Source organism: Loxodonta africana, chromosome 25 (assembly GCF_030014295.1).
Source record: "Loxodonta africana isolate mLoxAfr1 chromosome 25, mLoxAfr1.hap2, whole genome shotgun sequence".
NCBI lineage: Eukaryota > Metazoa > Chordata > Mammalia > Proboscidea > Elephantidae > Loxodonta > Loxodonta africana.
This window is the reverse complement of record NC_087366.1, coordinates 62,749,746-62,773,310: the sequence shown is the minus strand read 5'-3', so window position 1 is coordinate 62,773,310 and position 23,565 is coordinate 62,749,746.

Genomic DNA, 23,565 nt, shown 5'->3' with positions numbered 1-23,565 from the left:
TTTGCTCTACTCTGGGTCCTGAGTTCAGCTCGTCAGCATCTGACCTCTAGTTCTTGGGACTTGGGCCAGCAGCCTGCCCTCTGACCTGTGGATCTTGGGTTCATCAGCCCCTACAGCTATGTGAGTCAGCAGAAGTCTTCAGCCTGACACCTGGCCCATGGACTTGGGACTTGCCCACTTCTACAACCACGAGAGCCATTTCCTTGAGATAAACCTCTCTGTATATAAATAGAAAGAAGTACAACCAGAATGCTCCTTAGAAGCAAGGCTGATGAGACTACGTCTTACATACTTTGGACATGTTATCACGAGGGATCGGTCCCTAGAGAAGGACATCATGCTTGGTAAAGTAGCGTGTCAGCTAGAAAGAGGAAGACCCTCAAAGAGATGGATTGACACAGTGGCTACAACAATGGTCTCAAGCATAATAACAATTGTGAGGATGGAGCAGGACCAGACAGTGTTTCGTTTTGTTGTATGTGGAGTTGCTATGAGTCGGAACCGACTGAATGCCACCTAATGGCAACAATATATATATAAAACTGATAACCCATTGTTGATGAGTCAAATCCAACTTATAACAACCCTATAGGACAGAGTAGAATTGCCCCATAGGGTTTCCAGGGAGTGGCTGTTGCATTCAAACTGCCGAACTTTTCGTTAGCAGCCAACTGCTTAACCACTGCACCATATATATATTCATGCTTCACTGGTTTTGCTTCTCTAGAGAACCCAGCCTAAGATGAGTATCCTGGTGCCACATACCACATCCACATGTACTTCACATTGTAGCTACACTAAAGATTCCACTCTTCCCTGGGCTTGCTTCTTTCCACTTCCACACCTCTCTGTGTACACGCTGCTTCCTCTGCTTGGAAGTCTCTTCCCCACTCTCCCTAGGCAAATCCCACCAAGCTTCTCTGTGCTGCCTCTTCCGACTTTCCTTGTCAAACCCCATCATCCCTCTCCTACACTCCACTAAAAAAAAAAAAAAAATTATATATGGCCACTAAACCCTTATCACACCGTGTGGTAGTTAGGAGTGTGTCTGTCCCCTCCACTAACTGAAGCCAGCATCGTGTCTCACTCATCTTTGTACTCCAACCTCTCGTACACAGTAGGTGTTCAGCAGTTTGCTGAATGAATGAATAAAAAAACTAACTAGTGTGATACATAGTTAACATGCACAGGTCACAGTGCTACTCCTTCAAAATAAGAGAAAATTTTCCAGAATCTTTTGAAAAGATCACTCATAATATCCCTAAAATGTATAAGGAATAGATTGTTCTCCCCATTGTCACCATTCCTTATCATGTAGACTACATCCACTTAATCAGAATAGATGGACTAGCTGGACAACCAAAACCCAAGAAAATTATTTGTCTGGCTCTTTAAACCAAAAATCCAAACCCGTTGCCATTGAGTCAATTCCAACTCATAGTGACCCTACAGAACAGAGTAAAACTGCCCCAAAGGGTTTCCAAGGAGTGGCTGATGGGTTAGAACTGCCAAGTGTTTGGTTAGTAGCCAAGCTCTCAACCACTGTGCCACCAGGGCTCTTTAGACACAGGTTATTTCTATGTTTCTATATGATGCAACTGCTTTTGAACAGTTATTGTTGTTAGGTGCCATTGAGTTGGTTCCAACTCATAGTGACCCTGTGTACAACAGAATGAAACACTGCCCGGTCCTGTGCCATCCTCACAATTGTTGCTATGCTTGAGCCCACTGTTGCAGCCACTGTGTCAATCCATCCCACTGAGGGTCTTCCTCTTTTTCACTAACCCTCTACTTAACCAAGCACGATGTCTTCTCCAGGGACTGGTTCCTCCTAATTAACATGTCCAAAGTAAGTGAGACCAAATCTCACCACCCTTGCTTCTAAGGAGCATTCTGGCTGTGCTTCTTCCAATACAGGTTTGTTCGTTCTTCTGACAGTCCAAGGTATATTCAATATTCTTCCCCAACACCATAATCCAAAGGCATCAGTTCTTCTTTGGTCTTCCTTATTCATTGTCCAGCTCTTGCATGCATATGAGGTGACTGAAAGTACCATGGTTTGGGTCAGGCGCACCTTAGTCCTCATGGTGACATCAATCAGTAGAATGCCAATTAAGCAACTGACCATAACCATGGGATTCCAAAGTGGCAGCGGCCAAATTTGCATCTGGTAACAAACAAATCTGCTCATGGAGCAGCCATACCGTGGCCATCTACTCTCAAAACTACTGACTTGCTTAACAGCTGTAGTGTCCTGTCTTATATCTTAATTTCAAGAAATTAGCCAAAGGGATACAAATGACCATCAGGTACACAAGAACAAACTACACACTCAACAAAGTAAATAAAATCGAAACAGAGAAAATTAAATCAGCTTCACGGGGAAAATGCCTATTCATTTGACAAGTCAGTGGTTGGCAACGTGGTATGTGCATAAGAGCTGAATGAGTCGTCCTTTATGACAGGTTACCACAAAGTGAGTTCATTGGATCATCTACCTTTAGGCATAGGTATCTCCGAGATAATCCACATAACTGTGTGTTTGTTGTAATGCAGACACAATTATAGGCTCCAATTCCCAATAGTGCCTTCTTTCATCCCCAGCTGGTCCCGAATTCTACCCTCTCCTTCAAGATGAAGACCTCACCTCTATGACTCACCCTGGTCATCCCTCTGGCCTGGGAAGTGTCAGTTCTAATGAGCAGGAGGAGAAGGACTGAGATTCTTCAATGAGCCTAGAAGAATGCAGGGACGCCTGCTAAACGCCATTCACAGCTTTAAATGGCCATTGAGTATAGGAGACGTGGTTCCTAAATGACAGATCCCACAGTGATGTGTGTGCAGACTCCTTTCGAGGTCAGTGATCCATGCAACTCGAGTGGTAATGGGATCAGACCCTTAGTGTCGAAACCTGCACCTGTTAGGCTGGGAACAATGGGTCATTCTGAAGTCAGCCACTGCAACTTGCTCTTTTCCAGACCAGTGAAAAGAATATCCCATTTCTCTTGGAACTTGGTGACCACCAGGCAAAATACTTTGGCGCTAGATGCAAAACAGCATACAAGCCATGAAAGTGATGCTATTACAGATGTAAGCAGAGACCTGCTGGCCTCCCGTTTTGAGAATAATGGGCATTAATCGTGTCTTCCCTCACTTGAGTGGGCTGTAAATTAAGCTCACGTGAACGGCTGGGCTGAGGAGCACGAACACATACATGCGTGCAGAGGTTTGTTATTATTATTGTTTAAACATATGTGAAGAGCATGTTACCTCGTAATTTGAAGCTCAGGATCCCAGTCTCCCTTATCTCACTGGCTGTGTGACCTGTGGTAAGTCAGGTCCTTACACCTCTCCATGAAATGTACAAGAGCACCCACCTCCGAGGGTATTGTAGAGGCTCAGGAAACCCACCTTCCCTTTATTTTCTGTTTCATCACTTATAAACGCTTTGGGTTAAATAATTCCTAAGGTTTCTTCTAGCTCTAAGATTCTATTATTCCATTTAGTTCTTCATTTAAACCATTTTTATGATTCAACGTAAAAGGCCAAGCCACCCACTCCTTCCTTCCAACAGAATTGTACCAATATCTTATACCACCGAACAAAATGTATATCAAGCAGTCGCTTGAATCTCTACGTTCTAATTTTTCCAAAATGAACATTGGTTTTTGTGTTGTTTTTGTATAATTGGTTTAAGAAGATGACACTGTCAACTGTCTTGGCTCAAGGTAAATAAACAGAATAATTTTGCAATACATTTTGAGGGCGGAAGACTTCACACCCTCCTTGTCTAGTTTGTGTTAGTTTGTAGTCACACTCCAAAAGAGACTGGCTGATAGTACACACTCCCGGTTCCTTTTTCTGCCCCATTACACAGCTGGACTACATTTCCAAGGCTCCCTTGTGTTGGGCACAATCACCTGACTCAGTTTTAGCCAACAGAATGTGGGCAGAAGTGATGAAGTACTAGGGCGCTACTTTAGTTCTGACCCATAAAATCCTCCCACATGGGATACTCCACTCTCCCTGTGTGCTCAAGGAGTTGAAGAAGGGTGCGGTCACAGATGGAAGATTCCTGTGTCCCCAAGTCACAGCTTTGAGGACAGCTGCCCAGAAGAGCTGCCTGGCAAGGAATCCCCATGTTGGGTTATTATTTGAACAACAATAACAACAAAACCCAAACACTTTGTTGTTGCTGTTGGGTGCCGTGGAGTTGATTCTGACTCTTAGCGAACCCATGTGACAGAATATAGCTGCAATTGGCTGGGTTTGAACTGCCAACATTTTGGTTAGCAGCTGAGCGCTTAACCATTGCGCCACCAGTGCTCCTTAAAACTCTGTCAAACCTCTTAAATTTGGGTTATTATTACAAGAGTTAAATAACCCTGGGTAATAATGCTATGTGGAAAACTACCTGGATGCAGTGGTAGCCCTCAGGTACCCTACCAGTCAAACTACCTCAGAGATCACTGGACAGAAAGGCTCACAGAGCAAGTTACAATGCTCCAATCACCTGGTTTATTTAATTAATTTAAAACACACAGTAAGAAGCAAGAGGAAAAGAGAAGGGGTAAGAAAACACACCCCGGAGAGGGTGCAAGAACAATGGAAGGACCATGCTCCCTAAACCTCCGGTGCATGACGTTCTCGTCCTGCCTCTCTTCTCTGACAAGCTTCCCTGGTGATGGTGGGGTCATGAGACCAGAGTTGGGGTTCAAGCAGCACAGAGGCTCCAGGATCTCACAGAGCCCTGTCTGGAGCCCCCATGGTGCCCTAGGGATTCTCTTTGCAGCCTAGTCCTCTGGAATCACTTGATCCACCAAAGCCAAGAATAGGAAAATTCTAGGCCCATATTTTGCCACCCCCAAAAGTGGGAGATACAAGAAATGAAGGCCCCTAAGTCATTTCAAATTTCCTTCATTTCTCCCCACCCTGAAGAAAGGACTCAGAGGGTGTGCCATGTAGTCCTTTTGTCCTCGTGGTTGGTGTTCCAACAAATGACGAGGAGGCAGTGGTTTACATCATGAAACCTGAGAGATCATTCTCTTCCCATTATGTAGCATGGCTAGACCCTCTAGGAACTCTTCAGTCACCTGCAGCTATTTTCCTAAAGACAAATCAAAGCGAAATAAATGGTGTTCTACATACCGAGAGGATAATGGCAACTGTCCAAAAATTCCCCTTCTAAATTATTCTACCGCCACTTGTCAGTCAGCTTGTCATACTGTGGTGGCTTATATGTTGCTATGATGCTGAAAGCTATGCCACTGTTTTTTCAAATACCAGCAGGGTCACCCATGGTGGACAGATTTCAGGGGAGCTTTTTTCCAGACTAAGACATACTAGGAAGAAGGACCCAGCAGTCTACTTCCGAAAAGTAGCCAATGAAAACCCTATGGGACACAACAGAATATTCTCCAAAATGGTGCTGGAAGTTGAAACCCGGGTGGGCAGTTACTCTAAACACAGTGGCAGCAACCGTGGACTCCACCACACCAACGATCAGACGAGAAGACAGCACAGGACTGGGCAATGTTTTGTCCTGTTGTTCTTGCAGTCACCGTGACTCAGAGCTGACTCGATGGCAACTAACAACAACGTATTATTCTAAATTAACCTAATTTATGTTCTTTCATTAAGACGGAGATTGGCAGCCTGTAAGAAATTCCTTATCAGGCTGTAAGACTTTGCTCAGGGGCCTAAAGCTTATACAATTGATGGCCTTCTTTGAGAAAATCGATATTAAAGACTTTATTTTCCAAATTTAACACAAATATGTGACCATGTGCATACACTGCTAGGCCCTTTCCCAGGGCCTTAAAAGCAGCCTATGAGAGTGGAAGCTCTGACGTTTAAGTTTCATCCATTTATGCTAAGTCCACCTCTGAGGGAGGCTATTCTTAATTTGCAGATTTATTCCAAAAGTATTTGGATCTAGTTCCACAAAGGAAATCTGAAGCGAAAGTGCAGGGAGAGATGATGTCAGTAAATTTAAAAACTGAATTTCTACATTTCCAAATAATTAAAATGACAGCTGAAAACTGATTATTTCAATAGCACTCAGTTCACAGCTCTTCTTTGTCCCTCAGAAGTTATCAAATAACCAGGTGATACATGAAATGCCTTAAGCAAAAATAATGGTGGTGGGGTGACCACTACTGTCCAACTAATCCAAACCCATTGCCATCAAGTCATTTCTGACTCGTAATGACCCTATACAGCTTACTGGAAAAGTCCTTGTGCTCCACTTTATGACCCTGGCTGTGGTATCAGGGGCACCCACACCCACTGCACCTAATAAATCAGCCTGAGAGGGAAATTCAGAGTCTGCAGAGGTATCTACATCTTTCAGCATGAGTCCTTCCCAAGCACACCCCCACCCCCACCCTGGTCTAGTCACAGATGCTGGGTGTTTGGGAAAAAGGCCAGGCTCAGAGCAGACCAGGTCATTTTCCTGGTGCTTTGTCCCTGGCTTTTATTTTCTGGGAATCCCACAGAGTCAGCACAGCTAGGATAAGCTGAGCTCAAGTGCAGACAAAGAGCAGGCTAAGTCCCCTCAGCACGGCGCTTACCCACCTCCTTTACAGAGCTCATGGTGGGGATGAGGGGAAGTGGGGGGTAAACATTAGGGAGCAAAGCTTGGGTGTCTTCTGGCTTAGATCAGTTCTTCACATGGAAAAGAAATTTTGATGGAACAAACCAGTTTCTCCAAGACAATCAGATGAAAACTACAACATTCAGTCCATTGCTTTGTTTTCCCAACAACAAATATCTGTGTCCTTGGAAATATCTGGAAAGCTGACTGAACTCAGTTTTAAGCCAGATGGTAAACATGCCATAGACATGGCCTCTGCCACCATCCACCATTTCCGTATCCAACAACTTACCAGCCCCTTCAGGGAGACCTTGTAAAAGAGGCTTAGTTTGCTAGAGCTGCCACACAAAAACTCCACAAGTGGGTGACTTTAAAGAACAGGAATTTGTTGTCTCACAGTTTTGGAGGCTAGAAGTCCAAATTAGGGTATGAGCTCTAGGGGAGGGTCCTTCCTTGCCAGCAGCTCCAGGGCATTCCTGGGCCTTCCTTGGCATTCCTCGGCATCTGTCTCCCTGCTGTGTCCGCCTCTGTGTCTATTCTGCTCCTTTCATAAGACATCACTAAGAAACAATTAGGCTTAGGACCCACCCTGCTCTGGTCTAACCTCAGTAACATAGCAAAAGAAAGCCTTTATTTCCAAAAAGGGTCACACTTATAAGTACAAGGATTAGGACTTCAACACATATTTTGGTGGACATAATTTAGTCCATAACAGAGCCCCAGTGTGCCACCAGTCCTGACCAACAGTGTGGGCTGTGAGGGTAGTGAAATGTACATCAGTCCCTCACGTGGTCCTGCTGCAAGCTCTGTCACACCTGAGCCTGGTGCTGGGTCAACACAGCACGCTTTCTCTTTTATTCCCAAAACAAAAACCAAACCCGTTGCCATCAATTCTGACTCATAAAGACCCTAAAAAACAGAGTGGAACTGCCCCATAGGGTTTCCAAGGAGCGGCTGGTGGATTGAACTACTGATCTTCTGGCTAGCAGACAAGCTGTTAACTACTACGTCACCAGGGCTCCTTTGGACAATGTAAAAATGACAGCATTATGCTTTCTTAATAGCATCAGTCCTTCACTCAGGGAAGGGATCTACCGTCAGGACAACTTAGCAACATCAATGGTTTGTGAGTTTCTGCAGTTGAAGTCTGCTTCCTACGTGTGAAATGCCGGTCAGCACTGGGATCCCAAGCAAACTGGCTCAGCTCCTCAGAGCTCCCCTGGCCAAGGAGTCCCTGCGTTAGAGCCAGAGGAACACAATTACCTCTTATCCACCTTTAAACAGCCTCTTCCCTTGCAAATATCTCCTAATAAGCACAGCTTATCTTTATTTACCAGGTAGTTCAGCTCTTTTCTGAGATACCAGAAGGCCCAATGAAAGGAAACAGAGAGAAAAGCGTTTTCTATAAAATGACAAGGAGACAGCACTTTTCTATCTAAAAATACCCAGATGTCCTTCTCCTTAGTGGATGCTGACTTGTTATAGTTTAGTGACAGCTTTTTTAAAAAAAAAAAAATTCTTAAGAGAACTCTGTGTAGCCTGTAATTGATGGCAATTCCCACTTAATCACTCAGTGTTCTGGTCATCCTTCCACTAAATGAGCTAAACACCGCAATGCAAAAGAAACTTTAGTCAGCTCGTCCGGACTCTACCTCTGAGCAGAGTTACACTAAAACATCCAAAATTGTTAGATAAAAGGAGCTCAATGAGCAATCGTGTGCTTTTCTTTCTTCCACAAATCAGTGTTGCTGTTGTCAGGTGCCGACTCATAGCGACCCCATGTACAACAGAACAAGCCATTGCCCAACTCTGTGCCATCCTCACAATCATTGTGTATTTGAGCCCATTGTTGCAGCCACTGTGTCAATCCATCTCATAGAGGGTCTTCCTCTCTTTTGCTGACCCTCTGCTTTACCAAGCACAATGTCCTTCTCCAGAGACTGGTCCCTCCTGATAATGTGTCCGAAGTATGTGAGACAAAGTCTCGCCGTCCTCCCTTCTAAGGGGCACTCTGATTGTATTTCCTCCAATACTGATTTGTTCATTCTTCTGGCAGTCCATGGTATATTCAACATTCCTCACCAACACCATAATTCAAGCAAGAAAGCCCTTATTCTGAGTTCAGATATTAGGAACTCCCAATATCTGAACCAGGAGCCCGAATCTGTAAGGCTGCCATTTGCGTAATCATCAAGACTGAGCAGGGTAAGTTTCAGTCCTGTAACAGCCAGCAGGCCTAATACTGCAAAGTCCAAAGCCCTGTCCCAGGTTCATAAGAGGTCCAAAGTGGGTGTGGCTAGGTGACAGCAGACACTCTCCTGCCTGGATCACCTGCCAAAGGCTTCATCCCTGAATCTACTGAGCTGTAGGTACTTCTGGGCAGGGATGTATCTTACTCACTTTATAAATCCCTGGTACCAAGCACAGGGACCAGTGGTGATGATGGTCATCATGACAACAGTAGCAACCACGATTTGTTAAGTGTGCCAGGCACTTTGCTAAACCCTTTATTCACATCGATTCATTTATTTCTCACAACGACCTATGAGACAAGTGCCGCTAACAGCATCATATTACAGAAAGGAAACTTAGTAACAAACTCAGAGAGTAGTTGAGTAAGTAACTGTCCAAAGTCACTCCTCTCATAAGTGGCAGAGATGGGATTCAAGTCCAGATCCTTCTGACTCCAGAATCTGACCACTTAACTCAAAAAACAAACAAACAAACCAAACCCATTGCCATCGAGTTGATTCCAGTCACAGGACAGAGTAGAACTGCCTCATGGAGTTTCCAAGGTGCGCCTGGGGGACTTGAACTGCCTCCTCTTTGGTTAGCAGCTGTAGCACTTAACCACTACACTACCAGGGTTTCTGACCACTTAACTACTATGTTAATACAGCCTGGTAGATGGACAGCAGGGAAAGGACAGGCTATCACACCCTTAATCTGGTCTGGCTGTCTGGTTTCATTTGCTTGGATGGGCTACAGAAAATCAGTGGTAGGATGGGGGTAGGTTGGAGGGTCTGTGTATGTGAGAAGGCTGGATGCAGGAGGAAATCCTTCTCTTACACTGTCCCTAGGGCTGGCACCATCCACTGCTGGCAGGGCTGACGGTGTCCCACAGAGCCTCTGTGCCTAGGGTGCCCTTCAGGTAAGCAGTCAATCTCTCCAGCAGCCACTGCTCCCAGAGTGTCTCCTAGCTTCTGACACAGTCTTGAGCTCCCTGAGCTTCTGGGGCCAGGGTGTACCCGACGATGCAACCATGTTTTACACCTCCTGGCTGTCCAGTTGCACTTCCCTACAAGCTGGAAGTAAGGGATCTGGCACAAGGGACGGGTGTTTTTTGAAATACTCCTGTTAAGAGGTAACAATTTTAACTTCAACTAGGAACCTTCTCCTTGGGGCAAATCAGTAGCTGGGGGTGTGGGAAAGGGTTACCTTTCCTTGGCACTTGGTCCTCTTTTATGAAAGAATGCAAGAGTGAACCTAACAACAATTAAGACCAGAAACAGGGATACATTCCTCGGCCATTCAGCCCTTCCATTTCTGAAATCATCCGAAGAGATCGGTCTGAAAAAAAGATATTTGAATTGTCTCTCCAGAGACCTGCATGAAATGCACCTAAATTAAACCCTCATACTTACTGACACCTCTTGCTCATATGCTCAAGTACCCAGTCCATGTTTACACCCAATAGGATACACACACAGACACATGTGCACACACACATACACACATGCATGTACACACACACGTCATTGCTCTCAGGACTTTTCACATGGCTGTGAGGGAGAGGGAGGCCCTATCTTCCCTGTGGCCCCAGCACAGCGTCTAGCCCACAGTGGGTGCTCAATAAGCATTTGCTGAATGAACGTTGAAAGTCACTGACAGTGCCTCATTTGGCAGCGGACTTCAGGAGCCAAGTACAAACAAGTAACAGAAAACAACTGAGTAGAGAGGCCCGCAAGGTCCAGGTTTTCAATAGAGCTAGAATCTATGTATCTATTAAAAGGTCAAGGGCTGTTCTGATGGGACTCTGTGGCCCCTCAACAACGACTAAGGAATATGGGGAACACATATTTTCATATCGAGACCCCAAGTATTAGCCATTTCAGAACAAGCGAGACCGACAGTAAAAGCTGGGACGGCAGAAATGAGGAACTTACCATCAGGCTGTAAGAATGAAGCTAAATGAGACCTGGCTCGAGGCAGGGACCAGCTTCAGACCTTTCCTCCTGGCTCGAGGCAGGGACCAGCTTCAGACCTTTCTTCCTGGCTCGAGGCAGGGACCAGCTTCAGACCTTTCTTCCTGGCTCACCAAATTAGTCTTCAGCAGGTGGCTCCATTGCTTATGAGCTGAGGGTGAGTCTTGCTCCGCTAGTTGTTTCCCTTTATTATCCTTCATGCATACCCTCGGCAGGTCACAACACCCCTAGCCTTGAATTCTAGTCCCAGCTGTACCATGACATTTAACTTGGTGCAAGCCATCTATATAAAGAGAAAAATTCATCTCTTCTCTACCTGACTCAGGATTCCTGGGAGGGTCAAATGAGATTTTCATTCATTCCTTCAACAAATATGTATTGTTGTTGTTGCTGAGTAGGTGTTGTTAAGTCAGTTCCAACTCATGGCGGCCCTGTCTACAGAAGAAGGAAACACTTTCCAATCCTGTGCCATCCTCACAAGCGTTATGCTTGAGTCCATTGTTCTGGCCGCTGTGTCTCCTCTTTGAGGATCTTCCTCTTTTTCACAGACCCTCCACTTTCCCAGCATGAAGTCCTTCTCCAGGGACTGGTCCAATCCTGATAACATGTCCAGAGTACGTGAGACATGGTTCCTAAATAACATCACATTGTGAGAGACACTATGAGAGAAACAGTAATGACTCAGTCTGGTTCTTACCCTCAGGGACCCAGGCAGTGCACAAAGTGAGACGGGTACCCAGATGTCTATATTCCAAGGTAAAAATCGTCAGTCCAGGAGAGGCCAGACATTGTGGGAGCTCAGAGGGGAGATGGACTATTCCAGAAGGAGGTACCAAGGAAGGCTCCATGGCAAAAGCTGCTGCTTTTGAGCTGTCTTGAGAGGTAAAACGGACACAGTTTGGAAACAAAATTGCTCTATAAGCATTGGGCATAGATTGATTATAAATAATAACTAAGTTATGGAACACTCTGTTTTCAAAGTAATGCCTGCCTAAAATCACAACATTTATTAAGGGTTTATGAGGTGCTCAGTGCTGTTGTACACACTTTACGTATGAGAACTCGTGTAACCCCAGCCAACACCACCCTGTAAGGCAAGGTCTAGTACTATCCTCATGTTATAAATAAGGAAACGGAGCGTATCAGTCAGGATTCTCCAGAGAAACAGAACCAGTGGGATACACACACACCTTTACATATGACATACATCTATATATACATTTATAAATATATGTATGTGTGTATATATATATAAATATATATTTTTTTAAGGAATTAGCTCATGCAATTGTGGGGACCGGCAAGTCAGGAATCTGTAGGATGGGCTGGCAGGCTGGAAACTCAAGCAGGATTTGACAGCGCAGTCTTGAGTTCAAAATCTGTAGGGTACTTCAGCAGGCTGGCAACTCAGCCAGGATTTCTATTACAGGCTTGGGGCAGAATTCCTCCTTCTCCCCGAAACTTGGTTTTGCTCTTGAGGCCATCAGCTGACGGGAGGCTCACCCACATTACAGAAAGCAATCTCATTATCTTAAAGTCACCTGATGGCAAATGCTAACCACGCCTACAGAGCACCCTCACAGCAACACCTAGACTAGTGTTCGGCCAAACAGCTGGGCACCATGGCCTCGCCAAGCTGACGCATGAAATTTACCATCACACAGAGCTCAGAGGAGTTGAGTTTCTTGCCCATAGTCACAAAGACAGTAAGTTGTAGAGCCAAAATTTAAACTCAGGTGGTCTGAGTTCAAATACTGCCTCGCAGATAAGAGAACGAAAACCCACGAGGCCGTTAGCCAGATACCTCAGTGCTCTCAGAGGTGTGATTTAGAGAGAAGTAAATTTTGAATCCTGGTGAATTAGAGCACAACTTATCTGGGAAATGTCATTGGAGTTTTTCCTCATAGGCACAAAAAAAGAAAAAAATTCAAGAGTAATTTGTGCTGTGGCCGGCAGATGGCAGAAAGTGACAAGAAAAGCCTGGAAACAACAGCGGGACCCCAGCTCCCAGCTTGCAGGACAAAATGCATTTTATCTACAACAAGGTTGGTTTAAAACAACAAATCCTTACTTAAAGCAAGCTCCGGGTAGAACCTGTAATCTCGTGCTTGGTAATCTCCAGCCAGAAAGCCCCGTAAGATGCAAAGTGACAGCGTCATCCGTGAGGCGTTTCCTCAATAAAGCTGTCGTCGGCTCTGGACGCTGCTGACCAAGTCACCTGGGCCCGTCCCCAGCCTCTTTCTGCAGGAAAGCTTGGGGCTGAACAGCGATAAGGTCTGGAAAGTACTTGGCAGCCTATGAAGGGCAGCGGCGGAAGCTATTCACTCACTCCTTCCCTCACTCCCTCCCTCACTCCCTCACTCACTCCCTCAGTTACTCACTCACTCACTCGTGCATTCCTCCAGCGAGGGTTGGTCAGCACCTGCCGTGAGCTGGGCTCTGGGCTCACTCGAGCTCCCCCGTGTTCACCAGCAGCCCACTGTCGCAGAACAAGCTGGGAAAGGAGAGGTTCCACAGATTTGTTTCCTGAGTAGTTCTGCCACTACATCAGAAGAAAGGAAGGATACACTAGACACTGTAAGAGAATTACAGGAAAATCTGAGAGAATCCTACCATCATCTTAGATTATAGATAGATGATAGATAGATAGGCAGGCAGGCAGGCAGATAGATAGATAATGACAGATGGTAAATAGATAGGTAGGAAGATAGGTAGATAGATGAAAGGTAAGTAGGTAGATGATAGACAGATGATAGATCAATAGATAATGATAGATGATAAATAGACAGGTAGGTAGGTAGCTAGATAGGTAGATAAATGATAGGTAGGTAGGTAGGTAGATAGATGATAGAGAGAGATAATGATAGATGATAAATAGGTAGGTAGGTAGATAGATTGAAGATGATAGATAGAGGTAGCTGCCTTCGAGTCAGCTCCAACTCATGGCCACCTTATGTACAACAGAACAAACGCTGCCTGGTCCTGCGTCACCTTCCCGATTGCCAGCATGTCCAAGTCCATCGCTCGCTAAGGCTATTGTGTAAATATCTCCCACTGAGGGTCTCCTTTGCCCTCGCAGACCCTCTACTTCACTAATCATGATGTCCTCCTCCAGCAGCTGATCCCTCCTAATGACATGTCCAGAGCAAGCAAATGGGACAATGTTCAGTTGTGATCCACAAGGCTTTCATAAACTAATTTTTGGCAGTAGATCTCCAGACCTTTCTTCCTAGTCCATCTTAGTCTGGAAGCTCCACTGAAAGCTGCCTGCTACGGGTGACCCTACCGGTATTTGAAATACCAGTGGCATAGCTTCCATAATTATAGCAACACACAAGTTACCTGAGTACGACAGACTGACAGATGGGTGGTGGATCTTAGATTATAAACGACCTTAAAGAAAATTCATAAGCTATAAAGGAAAAAATATTATTAAACTTGACTACATAAAACTTTTAATCTTCTGAATTGCAAAAAAAAAACACTTTAAAAATATCAAAAGGAAAAATTTACAAGAGCAAAACATCATAAAGTGCTGATTCTTAAATACTAGTATTTTAAGAACTCGTAAGTCAATAAAATTTATATATCAATAAATCTTGGAAGCCCCGATGGTGTAGTGGTTAAGAGCTACAGCTGCTAACCAAAAGGTCAGCAGTTTGAATCCACCAGGTGCCCCTTGGAAACTCTATGGGGCAGTTCTACCCTGCCCTAAAGAGTTGCTATGAGTAGGGATCGGCTCGACTCGACGGCAAGGGTTTTTTGTTATCAGTAAATCCTATAAATCAATAAAATAGGCAAAGGATCTGAACAGGCAGGTCACAGGTTAAACACATGCAAAGTGTCAATAAAGCACTGGCCACCTGATCAATTTCATTCATAATTAAATAAATGCAAATTTAAATAGAATAATAGTTTGTTTGTGGGTATGGGAGCCCAGGCCCCTCGTGCGGTATTGTTACGCATAAGTTGGCAAAGCTCTTTCAAGAGCAACCTGACCACATTTGGAAATAGGCTTTTGCCTTTCTTTGACTCAGAAAGGTCGCTGGTCTTGGCTTCCTTCTCTTGCTGGGCGGGCTCAAGCAGTCCCATACCTTTAAATGTCTCCTACAGGCCAACGAAATCCCTGCGGGGTAAAAAAACGGTCACACTACTAACCACAAGGTTTACAGTTTGCATCTACCCAGAGACACCTCAGAAAAAAAGGCCCAATGACCTGTTTCTGAAAACCCTACGCAGCACAATTCTGGCTTTAAACACACAGGGGTTGCCGTGAGTTGGAGCGGACTTCCCGGCTGTTGGTTTGGACTTTTTGGTGTAGCCTGGGATCCCCAGCTAGGTCTCCAGGCCTGACCTCTCTTTTGCACTCCCACAAACCTCAGTCTACAGCTGGACTCATTACCATTCCCCACCTTCTTAAGCTTGCTCCTCCCCCAAGGCCCCCCTCAGGAGAGGGCATCACCACTCACTAGGCTAACACAGGTCCCAAACCGTGGAGTCTTCCTCCATACCTCTTCCTCACTTTAAAAATTCCGGGCACATTTCCATCTCAGGGCCTTTGCACTTGTTCTCTCTGTCTAGAATGTTCTTTCCCCTGTTCACCTGGGTCTCTGACCAGAGAAGCCTTCCCTGACCACCCTTTCTGAAGTAGCAACCCTATCACCCTGTATCCCGTCGCCCTGTTTTATTGCTCATCAGTCCATATCACTTCCTGACATCATGACACATATTTGCCTGCTCCTTGTCTGTCTACCCACTAGCATGTATTCACCATTTAAGCAGGATCCATGTCTGTCTTTGGAGCCCTGGTGGTGCAGTGATTAAGAGCTTGGCTGCTAACCAAAAGGTCAGCAGTTCCAATCCACCAGCTGCTCCTTGGAAACCCTATGGGACAGCTCTACTCTGTCCTATAGGGTTGCTATGGGTCAGGATCGGCTTGATGGTAACAGGTTTGATTTTGGTTTATATCTGTCTTCTACAGTAGTTCCAGTGCCTGGGACATTTCCTAGAGTCCCCACATGGCAGAAATGGTTAAAACGCTCGACTACTAGCCGAAAGGTTGGTGATTCAAACCCACCCAGAGTTGCCTCTGAAGACAGGCCTGCTTCCAAAAGGTCACACGTGTAGTCACCGTGGGTCAGAATCGACTTAACAGCAACTGACAACAACGACAACAGAGCATTTCCTGGCACAAAGCGGTTCTCACACACAGGTGGTCATAAACGGATCTGGGACTTTATCCTGCAGATGCCAACTGCAAAATGTGTACATATTATCCCAGAGTCGCTACGAGTTGGAATCCACTCAACGGCAATATTTGTAATAGATACAAGACATATATATATATATATATATATATATATAATATATTCAATTAAATATGTCTTAATCACAGACTCATTAAACAAATTATGATGAAAGGACTCAATTTCCTCCTATAAAAAAATAGAGAGGAAAAAAGTACCTACCTCACATGGTTTTTGTGAAAATAAAATGTAAAATACTACTCAGTATTTAGTATATAAAAATCCATTGCTGTTGAGTCAATTTCAACTCATTGTGACCCTGTAGGACAGAGTAACACTACCCTATATGGTTTCCGTGGAGTGGCTGGTAGATTCGAACTGCCGGCCTTTTGGTTAGAAGCTAAGTTCTTAATCTATAGACGCACTCAAAGTGTTAACTGCTGGCTGCTGGTCACTGCTTTGCAGCCATTAAAAAGGATAAGGTAAATGAAATGAACTGCCATGAAAGATGCCTACAACACATCACCAAATAATGATTTTTAAAAAGGTATAAGGTAATAGGAATAAAGTGATCCTAGAAAAATGTCTGGAAGAACACGCTAAACTGAAGGCTGTGGCAGCTGCCTATGGGAATAGAGTCCACAGAGGCGACCTTGGGAAATGGTGTCGCTTTTTCACTTAAATGTACTTCTGTACTGTTTGAATGTTTCCCAAAACATCTTCCTTACTTTCACATTAAAAAATTATTTGTAAACTTTGAAAGAAGATAGGCCACAGAAGCTAGAGGATTCCCAGGCTATCTGGGAACTATTTTGTCATTGGGCTGCAAGAGAGAAATGTGTTGAGCGTCCAGAAAGTTGAAGTCAAGCTGCTAAAGGAATTTTTGCACCAACCTGCCCTGAGTTTTCACAGCCAAAACCTGATGCTATAATAAAAGTTCCAGACACGTTAGCAAACGCAGTCTTACTCCAGTCTGGTGAGAAAATTCTTGTTGTTAGATTTGAATTTAGAAGCAAACATAGTCTTACTCATGTGTAGTAAGAAAATCCTTGTTAGATTTGAATTTATAGCTGCACTCCCATGGCGGCTATGAGAGTCAAATGAGTTAACAAATGTGAAATGCAGAGCCTTGTACATAACCAAAAAACACCAAACCAGTTGCCTTTGCGCCAATTCTGACCCTGTTGACACTGTGTGTGCAGAGTAGAAATGCTCCTTAGGGTTTTTCAGGCTGTGACCTTTAAGAAGTAGATGGCTAGGCATTTCTTCTGAAGCCCCTCCGGGTGGGTCTGAGTCACCAGTCTCTCAGTTAGCAGCCAAGCACTTAGCCATGTGTGCCACCCAAGGACCCCTTGTACAAAAAAAAAAAAAAAAAAAAAAACCAAACCCGTTGCTGTCCAGTCGATTCCAACCCCCACAGCAACCCTGTAGGACACAGCAGAGCTGCCCCATGGGGTTTCCAAGGAGCAGCTGGTGGAGCCAAACTGCTGACCTTTTGGTGTGCAGCCGTATCACTTAACCATTGCCATCGAGTCAGTTCTGACTCATAGGGACCTTGTGTCTTTCTCCTGTGGCGTGGCTGGTAGGTTCATACTGCCAACCTTTCAGTTAGCAGCCAAGCACTTAACCATTGTGCCACCAGAGCTCCATAGAATCTGATGCAGAGATGGACATTTTTAAGGATTGGGGAGAGTTATTCAATTGCATGTACTGTTCACTTTCCTTCATTGAAAAGCTATCTACTGAGTGCCTGCTATGTGCAAGGCACGGAGCCAGCCCTGGGGTACGCCAGGCCAGGTGGGCGTCCTCTTCCCCTGGCGATAGCGCCCTCCCTTAGCGCAAGTCCAGCGATCACTTCCAGAGTCAGCCAGGACCCCTGGCAGCCTGGCGACTCTGGTGTCCCGCTTATCTGCAGCACAGCATTTTTTGTCTACAATTAAACACGTAAAGTGAAGAAAACATCATGGCTATCACATCTTTATGTCAGGAAACTTAGCCAGTACCACAAGTGCTTTCTTGAGCCATGAAATGGCCTGAGAGCAGCCCTCAAACACCAGTATTCCAGAAGGGTAATGCGGATGAAATCACAGACCTCGCCGTGTCAGCACTCTCACGGCTCCGCTCGTGTGTCAGGGAAGGAGACACTGTGGGCTCCCAGGAGAAAAGTCTGCACCTTTGGAGTGAAGAGATTCTCTCCAAGTAAGATGAGAAGTCTCACGTCACTATCCTCCTTCATGAGAGTCTCCTGGAACATTATCTACTTGAAGAGAGACATGTGTCCCAAGCAGCAGCCAAGAGAGGAGGTATAAATGGGGAACGGAGGACTGGGATACGATTTCAACATAATCCGTTGAGCAGCTTCCTAGGTCCAAGGTTGGAGGACCCCCGTGGCAACAGCTTGGTTCATACAGAAATGGGCACATCTGCGACCATCTGCTCACACACAAGACATACATTTACAACAGACGCGATATATTCAATTAAATGCTCACAGGGGTTTGCTGTGTTTGTCTCCATTCATTCATCTTACAAGCACTTTTCATAATCACCACCAGTCTCATGAGGAACAGCCTGATGCCTGGCCTGGAGTTAGTGCTTCTAAAACATCTGTAGACGTTGCAGACAAAACAAGTGGACGTGAAAATACCTAACCCCCTAAAACTGCAGGAAGCATTGCTAGAGCCTGCGCTGTTTCCTCCTGCTCCCTTGTGCTCAAGCAAAGCCCTGAGTGGAGGAGACAGTGACCACAAGGCTGGCCATGTGTCACAGCACCACACATCTTCTCCCCAGAGCTGCGGCGCCTCAACGCAGCCACTGCGTCTTTTGCACACACAGTGTGCTCTCTGCAGTATCCAATACACAGCTGAACATAAAATATGTGCTTGTTAACATCTGTGAAAGGGACTGTTATGGATTGAATTGTGTCCCCCAAAAGATATGTTGAAGTTCTAACCCCACCCCGGTACCTGTGAATGTGACCCTGTTTGGAAATAGAATTTTCCTTTTGTTTTGTTAATGACATTATATCAGAATAGGTTGGTCCTAAACCTAATGCCTTCTGCGTGCTGTTTTATAAAAAGGGAGTACAAACACGGAGAGACACACACAAAGGGGAAGATGCAATGTGAGTATCTGTCCACAGCCAAGGAATTCCCAGGGTTGCCAAAAGCTGAAAGAGACCAGGTAGACTCTTCCCGTAGAGCTGACAGAGAGAGCAAGGCTCAGCCAACGCCCTGAAATCAGACTTCTAGTCTCCAAAACTGTGACATAATAAATCCCTGTTCCTTAAAGCATCCCACTTGTACTGTTGTTAAGGAAGCACTAGGTGACTGGACTCACCGACACCCATCATTCTGTGACGGCTTCTGTGGAAACAGGAGACAGGCAGGAAAACATCAACTCAAGGTCATCTGCCTTCTACAATCCTGTGGGACTATGAAGTGGTGTTTTTACCTAAGGTTTTAACTAACCCAGATCTCCCAAAAAGTTGGTTTTGTTTTCAATGTTGTTCTTCCGTTTGAGGGTCTGTTGTTGTTAGGTGTAGCCGAGTCAGTTCTGACTCACAGTGATCCTGTGTACAACAAAATGAAACGTTGCCCAGTCCTGATTGAGCCCACTATTGCAGCCACTGTGTCAATCCATCTCGTTGAGGGTCTTCCTCTTCTTCGATGACCCTCTACCAAGCATGATGTCCTTCTCTGGGGACTGGTCCCTCCTGACAACATGTCCAAAGTATGTGAGATATAGTCTTGCCATCCTTGCTTCTAAGGAGCATTCTGGTTATACTTCTTCCAAGGTAGATTTGTTCGTTCTTCTGGCAGTCCATGGTACATCCAATATTGTTGCTAACACAATAATTCAAAGGCATCAGTTCTTCTTTGGTCTTCCTTATTCATTGTTCAGCTTTTGCATGCATATGAGGCAACTGAAAATCCTGTGGCTTGAGTCAGGAGCACCTTAGTCCTCAAAGTGACATCTTTGCTTTTGAACACTTTTTTTTTTTTTTGCAGCAGATTTGCCCAATGCAATATGTGATTTGATTTCTCGACTGCTGCTTCCATGGGTGTTGATTGTGCATCCAACTGAGAGTCTAGATCTAAGTAATGAGTCCAGCCCATATTATCTCACATAAGGAGTTGCCACAAAGACACTGGAGGGAAAAGTCTATGGTTGGCGACAGTAACCAGAGAAAAGAGAATGAGAGACAAGCCCTCAACTGTCTCTTTAAAAAAAAACAAAATACTTTGCAAAGCAGAGCCTGCTGTTCATTTGCAGGAAAGTCTGCTTAGCTCCTAAAAGTCTTCAAAAATGCTTCTGTTCAGTTCCACTCAGGCATCTTACTTATTACTTACTCTAAAATTCAGTGCCGAGTTTTGGGGATGAGAATATTTCTGTTCATTTTTTTGAAAGATGATGTTTGAATATTCCTCTTTTCCATAACCATAAAGCTTTCAAGCTTCAATCTTGGGATAAAAGATAAACTACCCCTGAAAAGAATCACAATGGGTTTCCATTTAAATTCAGCAGTTCCTACACTTCCTCCTCCTTTCTTTGGATTTTCCTGACAGGTCTGTGCATCCTTTCCGGCCGTTCCCTCAACCCCAGCCTTTCCCAGCCATCAATATGTGCCTTAGCAGCAGTTCTTTCCAAGGGCAGGTCAGACAGGAAAAGGCTTCCATCAACTGAGCAGGAAACTAGTGGACTCATCTCCACCGCCTTCTTCCTTGAGCACCCCCCATGGAAAATCCAGCATCGTGTGGGAAGAGACAGGGGATGACGAGTTAGCTGAGGAGGAATAACTCAAGGGAAAGCTATGGGTGGTTTGGGAGCACTGATGTTAACAGGGAATCATTCTGAAATCGAGCTGGAGCAAACCCTCTGATGAAATAAGGGGTCACCAGGAGAGCCGTTCTCTCAATGCTTTGAGCGTTTTGTACCTTTGATGAGAAATGTGACAATTGTGGCCATAAATCTAAACCCGAGATTTAAAGTGGGCAAGAAGCTTATCTCCATTCTGTTCTGCTTAACAGCAATTGTTGAGCACCAATTATGCCCAGTGCTATACAAGGTGCTAGTGATAAAAAAGTGATATGAAGATGTATATTTCTTAATGTTTTGCCCCAAGGGCACTAAGAGGCTCCATTCCACCATCCAAAGAATCATTCTTCCCAGAGGAACTCATCATAGAAACAATTGAGAAAATTTCCTACAATTAAAGGATATAAAGAGCCCTATAGGGTGCAGGTCAGTGGAAGACTTTAAACCAACACGAGGTATAATCTGGTAAAATTTCAGAACACTGGGGACTAGGAGAAGATCTGAAAAGCTTCCAGAGAAGAGAAAAACAAAGTACGTACTTATTAAAAAGATTTGGGAATCGATTTAACATTGTAAAACAATGGTGCAATGCTTCAAAATTGCGAAGGAAAAAATATTTCTAACCCAGCTTTCTATACCCAGTGAACCTACTGAATGTATTTTGAGGGTCTCTTTGTTTCTACAACTTAGCCTACACTCCAACTCAAGCTGAATCAGATCAGTTTTACCACTGGACCTTATGTGGCTTCTCACTCCAGTTCCAGTAACCCTTGCCTTGTTCCAGTGAGATTATTAAAATTCTTAAGCCATACTTTCTCACAGATCCCCAAAGTGTTCCCTATAAATGACCTCTACTTCTCTCCCACCCCCAGGCATCTCAGGAGCCATAATCCTGCCCTTAAACGCTAGTCACCCAGAGCTGCGTCCCTGCTCCATGGCCAGGCTTCCTTAATATTGACTTCCATTCTTCTAGTACTTTTTATCTCTGCTATTACGACTTCATGACTGGTTCACTCCAGTTGTTTTCTCTTCTTTCCCTGGCTACCCAAAGCTAATCTTGTCCCACCTTTGAACCTTTGACTGAGCTGTTTTGACATACCACTTCTGGCTGTCAGGGCCAGTTGTGATGGTGCCAATCTATTGAGAAGATGAGCAATTCCACGGGAAGTGGGCACCTGACTGGTGCTGCTGGGGGCTTCTAGATGGAGCCCAGTCTTGATGCTTGCCCCCAATGATGTTAGATAAATGCCCTTTGGAAGTTTATGGCCAAATCCAATAATCCAGGTGACTTTTGCCCGAAGTACAACTACACAATCAGATTCTTTGATTCTTTTACCGGTTTATTTATTGTAAAAACTCATTTCTGAAATTTATTTTAAAACACGCTAGTTGTCAAGGACGGCTTTAATGAATTCTCTTCCTCACTTCAAATTTGTGAGCCATCTCTACCTACCAACTCATGCCTCTGGTATTGTTTAGTATAGCCATTGTAGTAAAGGTGATAGAACAGATAAGAATGACAAAATGGACCATTGCCATGGGAAACTATGAAAAAAATAAAGCTTTCTGTTAGGTGGGAAAATCACTTTAGATCAAAGCCAATATCTATCAAGCTTATCCACAACAAACCAAAGATAGAAGCTGTAACAAAAAGGCTGCTGACTCTTGTCATTAATGACTTTCAGATGATCAGTTCTATTGATTACCCATCTTCCCCATTAAATAATTTGGATTCATCAACACATGGAGAAGGAAGAGGATGTTTCACTCACGGGAAGCAGGGAGAAGACCGTGAACATTAATTAGGATGGGGAAGTTCATAGTCTGTGTGACAAATGGCCAGAAGTGGCATACCTAAAACATCAGGTGCCTGAGGAAGAAGGAATCCTGTAGGGGGTGGTTTGTAAGCAGATTCTGGAAGATGAAGAACTAGAATACGAGTTTTTAGACAGAGTGGCAAAAAAAACTCAAATGTTTGTGAGGAGCAGGGAGTTGACATAAATTAATCCCAGTAGAAGGTGATGTAAGTGAATGCTGCACCTCAGATGCGATGGCGAGGGTGGCGGACCAGCAGCTCGTGGACAGGCTGTGTCCTTTCTAAGTGGTTCTAAATGCATCAAGAGCTACCGGCTCCAAGTAGGCTCACTGGCACCCATCTCGTTGTAACCATCTTGATATTCTTCCAAAGAAGCCAAATCCAGTCTTTTATGTCACCCTTCAGATGTTTAAACGATAGCCTGAATTTTTAAAAAATACAATCAAGTCAATCAACACTCATTTCCTGACCGAGTTTGGACCCCAGATCATGAGTTTTTAACCTCGCTTTAGATGTTGGGTTGCCTGTCCTTGTTTCTGAGCTAGAAAGTAACGCCAGGGAAGGAAACAAATATTCATATTGATTGATTGCATACACTTAGCACTGCCCAGGTACTGAACAAAGTTTATTTTAATTAAGTCTTATCATCCTAAGAGGAAGGCATTATTATCGCCTGTTTTAATGGATGAGAAAACTGGGGGCTCCGATAGCAAGCAGCACACACAAGGTCAGGGTGGGCTTCCAATCCAGCCTGTTCCAGCTACAAGGCCCACACGACCGTTCTCCTCTGTCAGTTGTTCTCAACCTTGGCTGGCACGCTGGGATCACGTGGAGAGCTCTTAAAACTCTCGATGCCCAGGCTACACCCAAACCAGTTACATCAGG